Here is a 19,080-nt window from a genome sequence, read left to right as displayed (position 1 = left end):
TTTGCAACCCACAGGTTTTGTTATGGCATATTTTCATTATCATTGAATTAATAAAATTCTAATTCCCATTGCAACTTTATCTTTGACCTACATAATGATCAGAAGTATGTTTTTAATATCCAAGTATTTGGTAAAATATTGGTTATATAGTTTTACATTTCTTGCTTATTCGGAGTCTTGTTTTATAACCAGAATATAGTCAATTTTATAAATGTGCCATGTGCACCTAAAAATTTCTGCGTAATATATATATTCCATCATTGTTGGTGCAGTGTTTTATGTAAATTTAGGCCAAAGTTTTTAATGATGGTAGTCAGATCTTCTATAATCTGCTGATTTGTTGTTGTGGTTCTGTGTTACTGATCTAGGTAATTTAGATTTTTCTATTTCTACTTAGATTTTTGGAATTTCCCTTCATATATTGCATTGAAGTTTAGGTTTATAATGTATTCGTTGTAAAGTAACAGTGGGTTTTATTATCCTGCCTTATCGCCAGTGATACTTTTTGCTTTCAAATCTATGTTAACATTAAAAAATCTTCTTCAATTTTACTTATTGTTGTTATGACATAATTTTTGAATCCTTTCATTTTCAATCTGACTCTTGTCTCTTGTAGGTGGCATAGAATTAGGTTTTTTGTTTGTTTCAATAATCCTTGTCCTTTAATTTGAGTATTTACAGTTAATGTATTTTCTTATAGACCGGTTACTCCTTGTTTACTATTTGTCCCACCTTGTTATGTTCCTTTTGCTCTTCTTTCTTCCTTTGAGATTTCTTCAAATTCCATTTTCCCTTGTATTAGCTTGTTATTTTTACATAAGTAGCAGTTACACATGTACCATGACTTATTAGGTCTTTTACTGCTTCTCAAGCAATGCTGAGATCTTAAATTTCTTTTACTACTTTTTCCTCTTCCATTTGTTTTAATGCCTTCTAATTTTTGATATATTTTATTATTACCCTTCTGTGTTGTTAGATTTTATTTAGGTTTATCCACTTATTTATCCTTTCTGTTATACATAATTCTTTATAAAGTCCTTATTTTCATGTGATAATCTTCCTTCTGCCTGCAGGTCTCCCTTTATAATTTAATTCAGTCAGTTCTGATGAGAAAATATTTTCTAAATTTTGTTTGTCTGCAAATTTCCTTATTTCATCTTTCCTTCCAAACAACATTTTCTCTGCCTCTAGAATTCCCAATGGGCAGTTCTTTTCTTTAGCACTTAAAAATGTTATTCCATTATTTTCTAGTATCCAGTCAGTTTCGCTGAGAAGTAAGCTGTAATCTTAATCCTATTGTTCCATTGAAAGTAATCTCTCTCTTTTTCGGCTGCTTTTAAGATGTCATGTTTTTCTTTGCTATTCATGAATTGTACTGTGGTGATCTTAGGTGTGGTCTTCTTTGTATTTGTTGCATTTTTTTAGTGCTTATTGAATTTATGGCTCCATATATTCTTTTTAGTTTTAGAGAACTCTCAGCTGTTAATATTTCTGAAATATTGTTTTCATCCCAATCTCTCTCTCCTTTTTTCTTTGGATTCCAGTTTACACATATGATAAAAATGTTTACTGTGGCCCATATGTCTCAAATGCGCTTTTGTGTACTTTTTATTCTTTTTGTTTCCCGTGCTTTAGTCTTAATATTGTTACTACTCTATCTTCCAGTTCGCTTACCTCTCTTTACCTGTGTCCAATCCACTACCGAGTTTTAAATTTCGTATAATTTTTAATTCTATCAGTTCAACTTCAATCAGTTTATAGTTTCTAGTTGTCAAGTTAATTTCTTCACCTTGTCATCTATTTTCTTGAACTTGATAATATTTACCAAAATATGTATGAACTTTAATGTTTAGGTCATCTATGACTCTGATTCTGTTTTGTTTTTTATTCTAATTCTCCTTTTCTTGGTAATTCTTCAGTGAATACCAGACTTGGGATATGACAAGTTGTAGAGAATCTGAATGACATTACAGTTGCCCTTTGAACAACCTGGGTTTGAACTGCACAGATCCACTTATCCATGGATTTTTTTTTCAATAAGTAATACAGTACTACATGATCTGTTGTTGGTTGAAACCTCAGATTCAGAACCACAGAAAAGAAGGGCCGACCATAAAGTTATATGTAGATTTTTGACTGCACAGGGAGTCAGCTTCTCTAACCCCTACATTGTTCCAGGGACAACTGTATTTTCTTGAGGAGAGAATTTCCTATTCTTAGGTAGGGAGCAGAGGGGAAGATCACCTCAGTCACTGGACCAACTTCATACTCATTTTCCTTCTTTATAAGGTTCAGTGTAGATGTTGCATCAACCTTCCTAACTCACAGACACACACACACACACACACACACACACACACACACACACACACACACACACACACACACACGTAGAGACTTCCAATGTCCTAATTCATATCATTAGTTTTCCATTGGGCCACAAATCTTTCATAGGTTCTGAACCCCAATTTTGTCTCTTCAGCATTATGAGCCAACTAAGTCTTTGCTTTGACTTCAGTTAGCTTTTGTTTGACTTCTTAGCATCTTGTCTTGTCTACCTATTATACATGGAAAATACTGCAAGGGAACACTGTTGCTGAATCCAGCTCCGTTCTCTGAATCTTTACTCTCTCTCTGATTTTGGTCCTTAAAATTCTAGCTGCCTTGTTATTTCTCAATTCCAACTCTGGTTTCCTTAGTCCTATGACATTGTCCTAAGATCTACTGGCTTTTCTACCTCTTAGGAGCCACATTTGGTTTCTCAGACTTTTGCTCTTCATCAGTAGTTTCTAAATGACTGGGCTAGAAACGCATGTGCAGAATATTGTTCTCACTTCAGTGAGTCTCTTTCTCTATTTTACTTTTCTAGGTCATGGCTACCTCAGTAGCTTTCTAACGCTCACAGTCAAATGTTGCTTATGATTTATCTGGCCTTTCTAGTATGTTTTCCTAAGGTAAACTGATAGAGTTGGAAATAGAAGTTCGTACCCACCATTTAAAAAATTCTGTTTTGTCTTTCTATGAATTCTCTTTTTGTCCCATCTTCTGTCACTTTTTCCTACCCAAAATTCCCATTCTCACAGATAGATTATTTTAAGATTAAAAATTATTATTAAGCTAATATGTTAATTTTGAAAGGAAGTAATTTGCCTTGAACAAGAACACAGATTGGTGAATGGAATACGGAAGATTCCTTAAGACCTTTTTCATCTCTAAGAGTAGTATCCAACCATCGGTACCATCATAAGTTTGTCAACTATGGAAGAAAGCAGTCTTTATAAAATCAGCATTGTTCAGTAATCTCAAAAACTGCTTCACTTTCCTGCTCATGCCACCAATTTCCAAATGTTCAGTAGGAGCAGAGAATCATGGGATGGGACATGGAGAAATGGCCTCTCATAGTAACTATAAATATTGAAAGAATGAAATTATAAATAAAGAGGGTTTTCTATGAATATATTTGAAGTGTTTGTTCCTAAAGAACTTCTAGAAAAAGACTCAAAAGTTTAACATATAAACAAGTATGAAACTTGTTTTGATAAGTATGAAACTCAGTAAAATTTATCTCATAATAGTTTTTTCTTTTGTGTTATGTGATTGTCAGAGTCACATAAAACTATGTTTTTCTGGACTTCACAGATCTTCTTATTTTTACTATGGGATCAGTGACCCTACATTTTTGAAACGTGGCAAAATAGTTGAAATTGGAACATTTCCCCCAAATCCAGGGCATATGACTTACATTTCTGTAGAAGGAAATATTATATTTCTGTCTAGTTCTGGGGTAAACATATTCATACCTTCCAATCCAATTTGACTAATGTATTGTTTTTACAGTGCATTAAGTGGAAATTAAATGGTAAATTCAGTCAGTCATTTCATACATCAAAAAGGAAAATCAGTCAACACAACTGTCTGACAGAAATGAATGAAGAAAACAATTCAAGGCAAACAACTGTCCCAGTAGACTTGTATAAATACAGTAATGGTGTCATGTGCAGAATTAATCTTTCCTCACCTTTAACTGGAGAACATTCTGCCAGCCAATTCAGTCACTCAAATGATACTGAATTATAATATTCCAGTTTTATTTGCTCTCAGTTACTGGTGACTGCCCTTCCTTCTCCTTCATCTGTCCATCAGTGGAGAATGTCAGAGCAGGAGAATAGTAATATTGGCATATTGTAATGTACTGTCTTGAATTCTACAGTTTCAAAATTCTTAGGCTAACTCAATAATCTTAAAGAGCCTGGTGCAGAAAGGATATGTGAATTAAATCGCAGACCACTGGCTGACCCTTCCAGCACTAACATCCCTTATTCCTGGTTCTAATATATCACAGAATACTCAAGAGGAAGGTTTTGAGTGGTCAGCAGAAATATGGCTCCAAAGCAGGCACATGGAAAAGAAATGTTGTCATCTGTGAACCACTTTAAAGTTGACTTTTCTTTTACTCATAAACCAGATTCAGTGTGAATTCTGTTCTGCTAAATGTTAGAGAGTCTGTTGGAGGAGTGTGGGCAATTCTTTTGAATTTTTTACTCTCTAACTTTTTGGCTTTTTTAACATCTTTATTAGAGTATAATTGCTTTACAATGGTGTGTTAGCTTCTGCTTATAACAAAGTGAATCAGCTATACATATACATATATCTCCATATCTCTTCCCTCTTGCGTCTCCCTCCCTCCCACCCACCCTACCCCACCCCTCTAGGTGGTCACAGAGCACGGAGCTGATCACCCTGTGCTATGTGGCTGCTTCCCACTAGTATCTATTTTACACTTGGTAGTGTATATATGTCCAAGCTACTCTGTCACTTCATCCCAGCTTACCCTTCCCCCACCCCGTGTCCTCAAGTCCATTCTCTACGTCTTTATTCCTGTCCTGCCCCTAGGTTCTTCAGAACAAATTTTTTTTTTAGATTCCATATATCTGTGTTAGCATACGGTATTTGTTTTTCTCTTTCTGACTTATTTCACTCTGTATGACAGTCTCTAGGTCCATCCACCTCACTGCAAATAACTCAATTTCATTTCTTTTTATGGCTGAGTAATATTCCATTGTATATATGTGCCACATCTTCTTTATCATTAATCTGTCGATGGACACTTAGGTTGCTTCCATGTCCTGGCGATTGTAAATAGTGCTGCAATGAACATGGTGGTACATGTCTCTTTTTGAATTATGGTTTTTTTAGGGTATATGCCCAGTAGTGGGATTGCTGGGTCATACGGTAGTTTTATTTTTAGTTTTTTAGGGAACCTCCATACTGTACTCCATAGTGGCTGTATCAATGTACATTCCCACCAACAGTGCAAGAGGGTTCCCTTTTCTCCACACCCTCTCCAGCATTTATTGTTTGTAGATTTTTTTAATGATGGCCATTCTGACTGGTCACACAAAGAACTTTGGCATGGTGTTCATCATCTAGCTAATCCTAACATGCAGACATTTATGAGAGTAAAGTCAGGTCTTTGCCAGAGTGGGTTGCTTATTTGGGCAACTGGGTTAAATCAAGAAGGGCAAATGTAGGCTGCCAGAGTAAATAAGGAGAGGAAAAACAAAAAGAGCGAGACATATCATTCATCAGTGATTTTCCCCCCAATATTCTTAGCCTCCACCTATCTCCATCTTACTGGTAACACAGGAACTAGATTGAAGAATCAGGTAAAAGGTCTCTACAGAAACTGAGGTAATATAGAAAATAAAATAATAAAACATAAAATTGTAAATTTTCTTCCTAGGGATAAATGAGATGATACTTCAATAATAACATAAGATCAGGTGAAGTCTAAAGAAATTTTAGAAAACCCGGATAAAGTAAGAAAACATCTCTTCGCCAGCATCCGAATGTTAGAGAGACACCGAGACATGTGGGCCAAGTTCTGGAGAGAAGGGAAACACAGACGCAAGCTTGACATTTGGTGCAGCTTTTCTCCTTGGGGCATTTGCTGATTCAACTCATACAGCCTAGGAGCTGAAAAGCCAAGGAGTTCAGAAGACTCTAACCACAGAAGCCAAACGGCAAGAGCTCAAGCTAAAGGCAACAACTAATGGAATGACAAGCTACATGTATCCTTAGTCTCACAGGGCTGGGGGAACCATTACATTTAAAGCCCAACAAATACAAGGGTAGTTGGGAATAGGGAGAATCTAAACGTTCACATGGTAATCCCAAAGGGCAACACCCGTAGAGGAAGGTCAAGACAGAAAGAGAGCAACCTTCACACAGAGTGAAAAACGGCTTTGAATAAGCTCAAACTGAGAATGGACTAAGGTTTCCAGTCCCTATAGTAACTGTCTGCCATGGGCAAAAGGAAATCTTTTCAAGGGAACGATAACAACATCCTGAATGTGGATATCTTTATAGTTTCCTAAAATAAGTTAAGCCCAATTTTAAAATAAAAATAATTGGACATACCAGGAAAAAGACTAAATGATCAAAAGCTCAAAAAAAAAAAAAAAAAAAGAAGGAAAAAGGACAATATAAATAGACACAGGAGGACAAGAGTTAGTAGGCTTTGGTTAAAAAACAACTATGATTAAACAAAGAAAATAGACACACGGCAAATAAGCGTATGAAAAGATGCTACACTTCCATGTCATCAGGGAATTTTAAATTAGAACAATGAGATACCACTACACACCTATTCAAATGTCTAAAATCCAAATACTGAAATACCAAAGTTGTTGATGATGCAGAACAACTGGGATTCTCATTTGTTACTAGGAGGATACTTGGCAGTTTCTTACAAAACTAAACATACTTTTACCATACAGTGATCTAGTAATCATGCTATTTGGTATTTACCCATTGGAACTGAAAAGTTACATCCACATAAAAACCTGCACATGGATGTTTATAACATTTTGTTTCATAATTGCCAAAACTTGAAATCAACCAAGATGTTTTTCAATAGGTGAATGCATAAACAAACTATGGTATATCGGTACAAAGGAATAGCATTCAGCAATAAAGAGAAAAGGCTATGTAGCCATGAAAAGACATGGAAGAAGCTTAAATGCATATTGCTAAGTGAAAAAAAGCCAATCTGCAAAGGCTACATGCATATTATATGATTGCAGCTATATGAAATTTAGGAAAAGGCAAAAGTGTGGAGACAGTCAAAAGATCAGTGGTTGCCAGAGGTTGTGGGGAGGGAGAAAAGGATGGGTGAAGCCCGGAATTTTAAAGGCAGAGAAACTCCTGTGTATGGTTCTGTAATGGTGGATACAGGTTATTGCACATTTGTCAAAAATCATATAATGTACAAAACAAAGAGTGAAGTCTAAAGTAAACCATGGACATTAGTTAGTAATAATGTATCAATATTGGTTCATTAACTATAACAAATGTATTACGTTAATGTAAGATGTTAATAATAGGGGAAACTGGGTAGAGAGGTAAGGAGGTATGAGAATTCTGTCCTTTCTACTTAATTTTTCTGTAAACCACAAACTGCTCCGAAATAGTCTGTCAATTTAAAAAACAAATCTAGACCTGCATACAAAACTTGCACGTAAATCCAACCACAGCAGCATTATTCATAAGAGCCCCAAAGTGGAAATACCCCAAATGGCTATTTACTGTGAATGGATAAATGAAACCTAGTAATATCTACACCATGGAATATTATTCAGCCATAAAAAGAAATCAAGTACTGATGCATGCTACAACATGGATGAACCTTGAAGACATGCTAAGTAATTGTATGATTCCATTTGTATGCAATGTCCAGTCTAGACAAATCTGTAGAGACAAAGTATATTAGTGGCTGCCTAGGGTTTGGAGAAATGCGGGAGTGAGTGACCTATAATAGATTCTTTTTCTTTTGGGGGGTGGATGAAAGTTCTAAAATTGATTGTGGTGGTAGATGCATAACACATTAAATTGTACACGTTAAATAATATGGAAAGTAAATTATATCTCAATGAAACTATTATTTAAAATTATGATTAATGTATTAAAAAAAGGACAACATGTACAATTTAAGCAAAAATTATCTGTGAAATGCAACCAAAAGAAACTTCTAGAATTAAAAATGCTTAAATTAAGCACTCAGAAGATCAGTTGAACAGTACCTTAGTCAAACAAAAAAAAGGATTACAAATGTCAATTAAAAAATAACTACACTAAAATTTGGAGGGAAAATGATGGAAAACAGAGAAATAAGTACTTAAGACATATAGAGTATATATAAAACAATGTGTCTAGCCAGCCCCAAGTCACACAGCCTAGGGAGGAGACACACAGCCTACCTGAATCACAAGGACTTCTCCAAAGGAAAAATGAGGTTCTGATGCCAGAAGTGGATGGAATGAATTGCAAAGAAAAAGAACAATGGTAAACTATAATCTAGATATACATTGGTAAATACATAGGTTCCCTGGGGTTGTGATCTGGTACAAACAATAAAAAAAAAAAGATAAGACTCATAGTAGAGGCTGCTAGATTCTGCTGAGGAAAATGTACAGGGAGGGAAGAGTTGATTTATTTCATTATTTTTTTAAAGTCCACATTATAAGTGACATCATGCACTATTTGTCTTTGTCTTATTTCACTTAGCATAGTGTCCTCCAGTTTTATCCATGTTGACTTAAATGATAGGATTTTCTTCTTTTTTAAGGTTGAATAATATTCCATTGTATATATATACCATATTTCCTTTATCCATTAATCTACTATGGACACTTAGGTTGTTTCCATACTCTGGCTCTTGTGAATAATGCTACAATGAACATGGGAGTACAGATATCTTCAAATAATGATAAGTTTCCTTTGGATATATACTCAGAAGTGGGAGTGAGGAAGAACTTATGACACAAATCGACCATGTGTAAAAGATGTAGGAATGAAAAAGTCTGAACACCTAGGAAGAGTGTGGAGTATTTGGAAAGGTCATTGTTCAAGGTCATACACAGTTTGAAATTATGACATTTCAATGAGCCTGTGTGCATGAAGGCTTGCTTATATTTTGGGATTTGAATATAGTGCAAAGAAGTGTTGCTAAATTTTTGATCAACATCAAAAACAGTGTGGAAATTTTTCTTTTATTATGAAACTGCAGGAAAGGCAAGACTAGAATTCTAGGCCCACTAGAATTTTCCATGATGATAGTGCTAATTTAGGAGAAGAAGAAGAATCCAAGGCCATAGAACAATTGTGAAAGCAAAATAAGATTGCTGAGTCTTCACCCAGTGTATGAGATTAAGTTTTAATGGCATATGACGAAGTGGCCATGACACAGCCGGCAGAGCTCGTTGAGTTGTTGAAAATGGCTCTTGAAGCTACAGGAAATGGACAGTAGACATAGAAAAAGAACAAGGTAAATCCCAAAGAGTGGAAGGACAAAATTAATCAAGAGAAAAGTCAAAAATCGAGAAGAAAAGCAGTAAACTTGACAAATAAAACCAAAAGCTTTTTCTTTAGAAAGACAAATAAAATAAGCAATACTTGGCAAATATGATAGTGATGGGACTAGCTATAAAACAGAGAGAATTTTTTTTTAATTACAAAAGAATACTGTGGTAGCTTTATACCAACACATTTGAAAATATGGACAAAATGGCTGATTATTGATTAGTTATGTGCAGCCATTATTTACTTCACAGATGGTGGTACAATTTACTGAACAAAGGAATACTGACAAAGGACCACATTTGAAAAAGAAGGTCGAGAATTGAGACTCAAAACTTGGCAAATTTAAGGTACCTTTGAACTATATACTCATCTCCTGGGAAGGGACCAAAAGGTGCCCCAACTCTCTTCCTTCAAAGATTCATTACTGTGTGTATTCCAACCTCTTATGCTGTTCCATCAGTCAGAAGTCCTGATAGTATGTCTCAGCAAGGCCACTTCTAAATTTTTACCAGAGGAAATGAAAGTATATCATCCACACAAAGACTTGTAGACAAATATTCCTAACAGATTTAGTTATAAAAGACAAGACGGGAAACAACCCAAATGCCCATCAGGAAGTGCAGAGTTAAATTGTGGTATATTCTTGTAGTGGAATACTATTCATCCATAAATAAGTAAATGAATAAATGGAGTAAGCTATTGATATGTTCAATGACATGAATGAATCTCAAAATTATTATGCTGAGTAAAATAACCCAGACCAAGAAAAAAAAAGCATAATGCCATTTTTATAAAATTCTAGAAAATGTAAACTAATATATAGTGAGTAAAGCATAGAGAGAAGAAAGCATTGCAAAGCTGCACAAGAAAACACTGGGAATTATAACATATTTGGTATTTTGATTGGGATGCTGGGTTTGTGGGTCTATGCATATATTAAAACTCACAGTATTTAGTATACTTTAAATATGAACAATGTATTGTGTGTAAATTGTACCTCAATAAAGTTATTAAAAAGTCAAACCCCTGATCACCTTCTTCCAACCAGGTGAGCTCCCATTCCCTGTTCTGTGTCCCATCATAACAACCTATTTGATAATTAGCAGCATACCTGTTTGCTCCTTCTCTCCCTGTGGATTTCCAGCTGGGCGCCAAAAGAGATTAAGTGTCTCTTATAAACCTAACACAGTGAATGAAAGGATGAAGCATTGGTAGTCTCACTCATGCTGGTAAATATCTGAGAATGAACATCTTTTCCTATCAAATCAGGTCCTATGAGGACAGGGCAATAGGGGATGGATCAATGGTGGATACTAGGAAAGGTGTCTGCTTACTGTGCTCTGGTATGCAAGTGAGGGACAGGAGGGTAAACAGGAGAGGGAGTGAGATAGTTAGGAAACAGTGCTTTAACTTGAGACACATGTAGAAACCAGTAAAGAAAAATCTACATGGAGGTGGAACACAATATAAAAACTATCCCATTTAATTTATGCTACCTATGAGACACCAAAGAACAATGCTTACATTTTAGGAATGGTGTTGGAAGTGCAAATCGAGAGGGAGATTTTGTGCATATGTTAGATGCAGCCGTCAGGGAACACCCATTCTGGAATGAAGCGATGTCACATCACTTTGGGGTTTCACTGTCATTCAGCTTCACTCTGAGCTCATTGCCCTCAGGAAGCTAGCAGGTTAGATGCTTTAATTGAGACGGGAAAGCTTTGAGTCCTGGGAGATATTCCTGTAGCTGAGAGTTTAATTTTAACTAAATGGAAACGGCTTATGAAATAAAAGCAAGATTGAGCCTTTATGGAACATTTTAGGATGGTACATGGCGGCAGTCCCAAGATGAAAAACCAGGGTCCAAAGGTAATCTTAAAAAGATGCCTGTAGGGTCACTTAAAGCATCTGAAATGACCTACCATGGAAAATAAAATCCTAATGGGCAAATCCTTGTGCTTTATCTATACATACAATTGGAAAGTTAAATAGTTATCTAGCTGTTTTTAGATATTCAGTTTTATGCAAACAATGTTATTCTTAACGGCATTTTTGTATGGCCCTCATTGCATACCATTTTAATTAAACATTTATTTAGCCACTGTGTTCACTGCCACGGAGCTGTAAATTATAATTTAAGATATAATTATTTCCTGATTTCAAGGATTAGCCTCTCCCTGTGCTACTTAAATAATACTTAATATGATAGAAATTCTGTGATTCAACACTCAACTGAAAGATAAGAACAGTGTTTCAAGGGGGTTGGAAGAGAGAGATCTATGTAAGCAATATGGAACAAGTAACTGCAAAGAAGAGATGGGCTTTGAGGCTACTCTTGAAGGATTCTTGAACTGGGGAAGTGATATAAAATAGAGAAGGGCATCCACATAGGAGAACAGGAGGAGTACAAGAGAGATACCACAGAAAGCTCTCAGGTTTCCCTCCTTGTTAAAAAAAAACAATCTTATGGTGTCTGAGTTTGTTCAAAGTCTAAGAAAAATATTAGCATAGCAGGGCTTCTCTATAATGCGGTAATGATCGAACCTGAATTAGAAACCACCTCAGGACAGAGGGAGGGTAAAAAGGCGTCAATTTCTCATTGTTTCCCATCAACACCCACTGTAGACATAGTTCATAGATTAAAATCTTTTTTGACTGTGAACCTCAGATTGGACTGCCTGGGAATATGGTGTTCCGCAGCACAGGCTAGTTTTATCTGTTTCTGGATTTATTTTTATGCTTATTTTAAACTTCTGTAGTGAGAGATACTCTAGCAGGGTACTAAATATCAAAATGGAATTCATCTTTACTAATGGCTTTAAAGTTAATCTGGGTTAGGGATTATAAAATTATAGATATTAGTATTTCCCTACTGTGTGATGAAAGCAACCCATGCTATACCATGCATTTAAGAAATTGTCACCACACAAATCCCAAGATGGTCTTCCTCCACAATTCCAATGGCCAAATCCTTCAGGAACAGAATGCCATCCTCTTCTTAAATAATAATGTTAGATATAGTACTATTTTTAGAGTTGCTTGAGGGTTTGTTTTCTTGGTTTTTTTTTTTTTTTTTTTGCGGTACGCGGGCCTCTCACTGTCGTGGCCTCTCCCGTTGTGGAGCACAGGCTCCGGATGCACAGGCTCAGCGGCCATGGCTCACGGGCCCAGCCGCTCCACGGCATGTGGGAGCTTCCCGGACCGGGGCACGAACCCGTGTCCCCTGCATCGGCAGGCAGACTCTCAACCACTGCGCCACCAGGGAAACCCTGTTTTGTTTTGTTTTTTGATGTTAACTATAACAGGCCAAGTAGGAGGCATAACCAATATGAGAGGCAGATCAACTTGCCTAGGGCCACAGATACCGCAAATAAAAGAAAATAATTTTAACACGTATTTAATATTTTACAGGTTCTAGGCAAGATTCTATGAACTTTCACATACGTTAAAATCACCATAACAACCGTTGGAAGAGAATATTATTAGCCCCATTTTATGGATGAGGAGACCGAGGCTCAGTAAGATTAAAAGCAACAGAACACAGATACAAACTCAGGTCATCTGACCCCAATCCCAATATTCTGTGTAATCATCATGATTAAAGTAACATGTATTAGGTACTTGCTCTATGCCATCTTCTCTGCTAAGTGTTTTATATAAATCATCTCATTCCCAGCATAATGTCCCTAGAAAGGAATATCACTGGCTAACATTCACAGATTCAGAAACAGGTTGATCAAGGTCACACAGCTGATAAGTAACCCAGCTAGAACTTGAAATCTGAGTTTAGAACTAACACTCTTTATTAATATATTTTGCTGCCTCTTAAAGGATAGTGCAATCCTAAAAGTGAATTCAGTTACAGGTATTAGGACCTTATTCAGGCAATATCTATGTGATAAGGTGAGGGAGAAAATCCATTCTCTTGGGGAATCAGACAGCAAGCACACATTGAAATCTCATTAGAAATTAGTTACAGGAAATAATACGTTTAAATGTTTCAGTATATCATCCTCCTCCACAAAAAGGACATTTTCATTTTTGCTTAATATCCTATCCTTAATTAGCAATGACAAGAGCCTCAATTATGGATTGCTTTCTATATGTGCCTAAAGCCATGCTTAGCAATTTATATAAAATATCTCATTTAATCCTCACAACCAGACTATTAAGTCTATGATTTCTTCCTGTGAATCAAGGGAACAGTATACAAAGCTCAAAGAACTCGAACAGGTACTAACCTACCTAGTTAAGGGAAGCAGAGCAATTCTGGCCCACAAACACCTTGGAAGCTAATCATCTCTGCCTTTCACATGGAAGCCACAGTTGTGAGATTATTCAGCAGTCATCTGGTGAGATGTAATGCATTTTATCTGATACGACTGTGGGAAATGTGCTATAAAAATAAACCCAGCGTGCCTTGCTTGTTGTGCCGAAGAAACCTCCCTGGACAGTGTGAGTGGATAAAATATTGAAGAAATATTGCTGCCCATGATTAGAGTTAGAGAGATGGAAAAAAATGAAGCATATATTTGAGAAGGGGATAAACAGCCACAGACTTCCTTACTTTTGTCCAGAGAATGTGAGCAATTCAGCAAAGAGCTCCTAGCCTTCCTCTGTGTAAAACTTTTGCTAGATGTTAACTTGCCGGGGCTGCAGGACCCAGCACCTCCTGCATGTATACCCTGTCAATGGAATGTGAGCAAAGGTAATGAATGTCACTTCTGGGATGGAGTGATTAAGAGCAGAGCCTCTACACCCTTTTCTCCTCTGTCTTCCAACTACATTCCAAAGGCTTTGAGGCCCTAGGAAATAGAGTCAGGACATAGAAGAAGCCTGGGCTCCTAATTCACTTCATGGAGAAAAGGTCTCAGCAAATAAAAAATATCATGTTGGATTATGTCCTTAAAAGCACAAACTCTATTAGATAGATTTCTGTCTTGGGCAGGTGAATACTCAAATACATAATAAGACTAAATAAAATATTTTTCTCCTGATATTCTGTTCATAAGACTATAATGATACTTCTCCAACTGTACAATAATTATGTGTTAACCTCTATGACTCCCCTCAAGACTGGGAGACCCTCCAAGGTAATGATAATGACTTTTTCACCTTTCCAGCTCGGCACCTAGATCAATACCAGGTATAGTATCCACAGTAACAAATATTTTGTGAATATATGAACGATGTTTAACTAGATGAATACAAGTATGAATAAATGAGTGGAGAGACTGGAGTATGCAGAGAATAAAACAATTATTTTCATAACAAGACCACACAAATTACTTTCCATTTGATTTTAGAATGCATTTTTGAACTTATATTTAAATGTGGGTGTGTCCAAATCAATTCAAAATCATTCAAATAATAGAATTAAGTCAAACCGTCAGAGGTTAAAAAAAAGAAAAGAAAAAAGCTTGTCTCTTTTGTTCTTCATCCTCAATTTCGCTCCCTAAACCTTTCTGGCTTAGGCAAAGCACCAACCTAACTTGAATTGTCCTTTTTCATTCAAAGTGTGTTACCTTCCTGCTGAGTGTCTTAAGTAAAAGATAAAGAATAAATATGTTCTCAGCTCCTGTGAGGCTGCACGTTTAGTCTAGGTAAAGAAAGGGTAAAATAGAGAAGTTTGCCATTTTTTATATTACTTTCAAAGTTCTTCAAGGCTGTTTTAAGTCACATACCTGAATCAGAGGGTACCAAGCAGTCTGCTTAGGTATACAGTTCTGAATCTAATGTTTGTAAGTGGGACATGAGATAATGATTCCCTCAACCCTTGGGGCTGCCTGGTACAGCCTGGGTTACCCAGAACCCTGGAACTATTCACATTCAGCCACAAATAGCCTCTCTAGGGTCTCCCAGGAAGGTTACCCGAGAGAGTGAGTCAGACAAAAGGTCAAAAGTGGTCTCGGATGGCAGACACAGTGAGAAATGCCACACCCATGGGTGCATCAAAGTTCTCTCGCCATTCAACCAGTGGGCATCAACTTGTGCAACAGCCAGCGGCGAGTATGCCAATGCTCATGGTGAACAAGAGATTGCTAGGATTGCTACAAGAACTAATGATCCAGAGCAAAGATACAGCAGGTCAGGGGCGGGAGTCCCAGGAGACCTTGTCAGTGTGTGTTTAGGTGGTTACCCGCCCATCTCTGTCTTCATGTAAAGATGATATGACCGCCTAGTGGATGTGAAGGCTCTACCACAGTCTGTGCCTTCTACCATCATTATTGGGACATACCTTATAAAAGCAACCACCAACTTGGAACGAAATCAGTCTCATACACATCATCAGATGATACTGCAATGAGTTTTTGTGTGCCAAAGAAAGAAGAAACTAGATTCTTTTAAAAACACTGGCTTGAAAAATTTTGAATGATTGTAAAAATGATTAAAATTTTCTTGTCTAATGTGATGATCAAAAATAGAGAGATGTTATTAAAACATTGATTAGAATTACAGTCACAACTTCAAGAGTAAGATCTGGTAAATGAAACAAAACAAACAAACAAAAAAACCAAAAAACACTTATGTTTGTGGAAGCAACTACAAGTTTCTCATTAAAAATCCTGAAAAGCATTACTTGAAAATTATGTAAATTAAGTATTTGATATCTTCCCCAATACTTTATACTTTATTATGGCTTGTTATTTTAAATTTTTATTTATGTTTGTTGTTTTACTTTATCATTGTTTAATATAAAGGCTATACAATTTTTACCAAGCTCCATTTAGATCCCTTCTAGTTTATTCTAGTATAGCATACAAGTATCATTTAATAAGTGTGCCATGAAGTGAAAACAGTAAGCAGTAGTACCCAACTATATAAGCAGCATATTAATATTCACAACTAGACAATGTGTTCTAGAGTTGAAGGGGGCAGAACCCAGAAGATACCCTTAGCCTATTGATTAGGTAAATATTCAATTTAAGATTATATATTCCCTAGACCACACAAAAAATAGATACCAGTGTAATAATAAGATTTGAGGTCTGTAATTTTATCTAGCAATGTAGCCCTTAAGGCAGCAATCACTGGTGTTTCATGAATTAATTGCCTACCGTGGAGCTTTTCAACATAGAATACAAATTAATCCCACACACCTTACTATTATAAAATTTACTTACATTTTTCATGACACATGCAGAATCTAAAGATTTATAAATATGGAGTAGATAATGCTTTCCATTTAAATTTGGCATCAAGCTATCGCTCTGAGCCCAAAATAACAATGCAGACAACGCTGGTTTAAAAAAAATCCCAGATTTACTTAATTTTGGCTGTTTGTTCCTTTGCCTAAGTGTTTGGTTTTTTCTTTTTTTTTAATCTTACTCTATAAAGCCAAGCCAAAGTTCTTTATTCGAAGAATCAGATTTTTTGACTGATGGTGAAGCAGATGGATCACAAAATTAGGAGGTAGGACAACTGGATATTTCTGATTACAAGTCTTTTACAGATTTGTTTGCTTGAGTATGGTTTTTTGCTTCTTATTTGAGCTAGAGTTTCCTCATCACTAGAATGAAGATTTTCATTAAATATTTCTGAGTGTTCTTTTGAGCATCATGTGAATTTGTGATCCTGTCTAACTTGTTGCAGAAAAAATTTAAATGTATATAATCTTAGAAGTATTTATACTAGTTATAAATTCAAACAAAGGGATTTTAAACGCTGAATTATCCTGATTTTATGCCATGCTGCCACTAATAAACAAACAGCAAGTTCCCTGATAGTGATTCTCTATTATGGGATATTGACATATTTTGGGATTTGGAGGTTGGATTGACCTCCCCCTGTTTACAAGACACAACTTTCTGATTTGCCACCTGCTATGTCTCCTATTCATCTTTGTGTAAGACTTTTTAAACATTAAGAAAAACCCTCATGGTACAGAATTTCCCACAAGTGGCCCACATTTGAACAGTAGAATTCAACTGAGACTTGAAGATGGGCCACACGCAGCACACCCTGCTGACATGTTCCTCTACCCACGGCCCTCCTTTTCTCACTGCCTGGTAATTGAAGTGTTTTTTTGTCAGTGGTGTCAAAGCCTGTCTCCTAGGCTGTCTTATTATTTTTAAATCCCCGACAAGTCCACCACAGTGATCCAGCTCCTTGCACTTTATAGGTGCTCAAGATCTATTGGCCAAGCCAACACGTCTCTCTCAGTTTCTCTAGACTTGCAGGTCCTTAACTGCAGACCCTAGGGTGACTGGGAGACACAGCAGCTGGCCTGGAAGAAACTGTGCATAAACCAGATTTTTACTTATGCAGCTTTGTGCATTAATTCTGGATAAGCACATGATAGAATGTCATATGCGTGAATTTTATTTGTCAGGTGTAGTGATGGTGGGAAAGAGGCTGGTAATAGCTATTGTAGACCCCACTGCATTATAAAAAATATGATAAATCCAAGCAATTCAGTTCAAAATGGTCAATTAAGGGGAAAAATGCAGTCATTTAACTTGATAATTCTACATGATACATTAAGTCTCTCACAGACTCCACCAAAATGAAAGCGAAAAGAGTTGAACGAAGGTAGAGGAAGATTTTCTTTAAGGTCCACTACTTGATTTCTTTTAGCTCCTAAATATTTGGGAAGCAGTAAAGCATGGTGCTCAGGCCATTGTACTCACCTGATCTTGGAGTTGGGCAGTGTAATTTGTGCACTGGCTGAACAGATGGATAACTGATCATAGGCAAATTCTTAACTTTTCTCTTCCTCAGTGTCTTCATCTGTAAAATGGGGATATTATTGGTACTTACTTATTAAGAGCTTTGTGAGGATTAACTACACTAATCCATGGACAAGAGACATGTTGTCTGCATAACAGGTGCCCAATAAGTTACAGTGATTGTGTTGTGTTGTTGATAATGCCCATGACAATAATGATGGCATGTGTCTATTTTTATCATTATAGTGTGATTACACGTCATATATGTTGTATCTCCTTGTTCTGAGATTAACATAGCCTCTTTTAGAGACCACCAAAAGGCTCAACAGTGTTGGTGAGAAACATCTGTGAGCAACAAACATTCAGAAACAAACATTCAATTAAGACGACCGCTTCCAGAAGCAGTCTCTGAAGCATGTCTGATCTAGAAGGGATGCCCCCATGCACTTCCTGCTGGGAGAGAATCTTCTATTGTTGCCAGTCAGGATCATTCCCTGTTGGTTTAAATTAACCTGAAAGATCCTCAGCAGTTTAGGTATGTTTAGCTCAACATCGCAGATTGTTTATACCTGTGATGCAGGCACGTCAAAAAAACAACCACTGAGCCACTGGCTTAGGGTTTCCAGCTGAAGCTACAGCGGTTCTTTTCTGTAAGCACAGGAAATCAGCCAAGCTCAGTTTGCTTAAGACATTCAGGTAAACCGTTTGCTTTGTCAGAGCGCTCTCCCAGGAACGACCAAGATATTCCGAATCATTTACTTCTTTCCCATTTGCCATTCTTTTCATGAGGTGGATTCCCCAATCGTAAACACAAAGAAAGTGTTTAATCAGAAGCAGCCAGAAGTGATTGGTGATAACTGGGATTTAATGGCTCAATCTCAAATCTAGTTTCAGTTGTGTTTCACCAGAGATTTTTCAGATTCTTGCTATGAGAGTTTGGCAGAAGACAATAAAAATCATGATTTCCTCACTTTTTTCTGATGTTTTGCTATGGCACTAAATAATATGTCCAGTATTCCCCTGGAAATATATAAAGCACTTTACGTGGTGT

General features: G+C 36.5%; 1 pseudogene; it reads right to left on the bottom strand.

Moving 5' to 3' along the window:
- Positions 1-19,080, bottom strand: part of LOC132508513 (centrosomal protein of 78 kDa-like) — a 384,029-nt pseudogene that overhangs the window by 261,889 nt on the left and 103,060 nt on the right.

This window comes from Lagenorhynchus albirostris, chromosome 2 (assembly GCF_949774975.1).
Source record: "Lagenorhynchus albirostris chromosome 2, mLagAlb1.1, whole genome shotgun sequence".
In the NCBI taxonomy this organism is placed as follows: Eukaryota; Metazoa; Chordata; class Mammalia; order Artiodactyla; family Delphinidae; genus Lagenorhynchus; species Lagenorhynchus albirostris.
This window is presented reverse-complemented; position numbering and strand designations above follow the sequence as displayed.